Raw genomic sequence first — 2,760 nt, forward strand, 5'->3', positions numbered from 1 at the left:
AAGGTAAAGTAGAGAGTGGTGATCGGTAACAACTGTAAATCGAGTACCCTCGATGTAGGGACGGAATTTTTCGACGCAGAATATGACTGCTAGGCACTCTCGTTCGGTAACAGAGTAATTCCGTTCGGCTTTAGAAAGTGAACGACTGGCAAAACAAATGACACGTTCGTTACCCGCAATATTTTGAACAAGAACTCCTCCTAGACCGACATCGGACGCATCGCACTGAACTACAAAAGGCTGGGAGAAATCCGGAGAGCTTAAGACCGGAGCTGAGCTTAGGGCTGTTTTGATGGCGTTAAATGCCTTATCGGCTGCAGCGTTCCACAAAATATTTTGACCTTTCTTCTTAGTTTTCAACAGTTCATTAATTGGGGCAACTAGTGACGAGAAATTTGGAACGAAACGACGGTACCAACTACAAAGTCCCATGAAGCGCTTAATTTCCGTGGTGGTGGTCGGTTGTGGGTAAGCGATCATGGATGCTACCTTTTCCGGGTCTGTTCTTAGGCCTTCAGAATCGACAATGTAACCGAGGTATTTGAGGGAGTTTTGGAAGAATTTACATTTGTCCGTATTTATCGTGAAATTGGCGTCTTTCAATCGCGCTAAAACTTCTTCTAATAGCCGAATATGAGTCTCAAAATCAGCCGAGATGATGATTAAATCGTCCAGGTAAACAAAGACATTTGGCTCGAATTTGGGACCGAAGATGGTGTCCATCACTCTTTGTAGGTTCTGTGCGCTATTTCGAAGACCGAAAGGCATGACCTTAAACTGGAAAAGTCCGCGACCCGCGACAGCAAAAGCGGTTTTTTCCTTGGACTCACTGGACAGTGGGACTTGCCAAAACGCTTTTCTCAAATCGATAGAACTGATAAATTTGGCGTCACGTAAGAGACTCAAAATGCGATCTACGCGAGGTAAGGGATAGGAATCATGTTTGGTAACCGAATTCAGCTTGCGACCGTCGAAACAAAATCGGTACTCTCCAGAGGGTTTCTTAACTAATAAGACGGGGGAGCAATACGGACTCTTAGAGGGTTCTATAACGCCGAGTCTGAGCATGTCGTCTACTTCCTGGTTAAGTTTCTGTTGCATGAATGGCGATAAGGGATACTGGTACTGTCGAAATGGCGCAGCGTCTTGAGTATCGATGGTCAAAATCAACTTATTTGTTAATCCTATTTTATCGCCACCGATTAGTTGGAATCTCTCGACAATTTCACCGACTCGCGCTTTTTGGTTTTCATTCAACGGTAACTCATCTTTTGACTCGATATTAAAGATAGGCACGGAGTTCTGCTGAGGTACACACGTTTTATTCAGAAAGTCTAACTTTAACGAGAATAGTAGGCAAAAATCGCTTCCGAGGATGAGGGAGTGTTGAAGGGACGGTATTACGAGAAAAGTCATCAATTTAGTTACACTCGAAAAAGACACTTCCACTTCAACCTCTGAATCGATACTATGCACGGTTCCGTCCGCGGTTCGAGCAAGTTGAAATTGTGATTTCGTCTGGGAAGGTTGGAGACGTTTCAATAACCAAAGTCCTTTCGCGCCGATAATTGACTTAGAGGCACCGGAATCGAGAAGACAAGTCATAAGCTTACTGCTTATCGAAATTTTGACATGAGGTCGATTATCTCTTAAAGGCTGCAAAAAGACTGTGTTTACTGAAGTTGACTTTATGCCGGGTTTACAAAATTTCCGCACGCGTTCTAACCAGGAAGTCCAGTCAGTAGGAGATGTTTTAACTTTGGTGCGAGCCCTGGGGATCGCACCCATGCTTAGTTTTTTGACTTGCACGTAGGACAACTAGATACGGTAACGTCGGGGGTACCACAACGATAACAAAAACGTTTCCTAGGTAAGGTACAGCTGGCGTAAAAGTGGTTGGTACCTCCGCAATTAAAGCATTTGGTCACTTTGTTTCCCGGAGACGAATTGGGGACCTTTTTTGGAGTTTGTTTATTTTTAGAGGAGGGACTTGATGTTGACGGTACGAGATTTTCCGGGTGTGCTTCTAAAGACAACAACTGAGGCTCTATTAGTCGGTATTTTTGTTTTGTTCCCGAAGATCTGAGATCAAATGACTTCTCCAGTCTTTTACATAAGGAAATTAGTTCGTCTACGCTCGGGATTTCTTGAAGAGCTAGAGGCGTTACATATTCGGGTCGAACTAACTTAAGCAAAGTCTTAATTTTAATAGTTTCGGAAGCAGGTTCAATAAGACGGTTAAACAGAGTTTCCATCACGGCAGCAAAAATGCAAACTGGCTCGTCCGGGTGTTGTTGTCTTTGGCGTATTTCAGCCCACAAAAGTTCGTCATAATCGCTAGGAAGAAAATCTTTTTTTAAGGCCTCCTTGAGGGACTTCCAATTGGTAAAAGACGATTTCCACTTGCGATACCACTGTAAGGCTGGTCCGTCAAAGAAATCTACCGCAGACGCGAATAATTCCGCTTCGCTGAATCCTCTAGCAGGAGCCAACTCTTCAACACGCTCTAGGAAAGAGATTAAGTTATCTCGCGGCATACCGGAGTAAGAAATTCCCCATTTAAAAGCGGGAACCGATTTAGTTGAAGGGAGTTTAGCGGCATCGGTAAAAGACATCGTCGTAGAGTTAAACCACGGAAGCAACGGATTCACAAGAGTCGCTGGCGACAACAAGAGACAATCTCGAAGGTCTGCTTCGAGTTTGAGAGCGGTAGCATACAGTTCGTCACGTTGTTCGAGGGCTGCATCTTTATTCTCAACC

This window comes from Gnatocerus cornutus, unplaced genomic scaffold (assembly GCF_029298725.1).
Source record: "Gnatocerus cornutus isolate USDA-ARS CGAHR unplaced genomic scaffold, icGnaCorn1.1 Chromosome13, whole genome shotgun sequence".
Lineage (NCBI taxonomy): Eukaryota > Metazoa > Arthropoda > Insecta > Coleoptera > Tenebrionidae > Gnatocerus > Gnatocerus cornutus.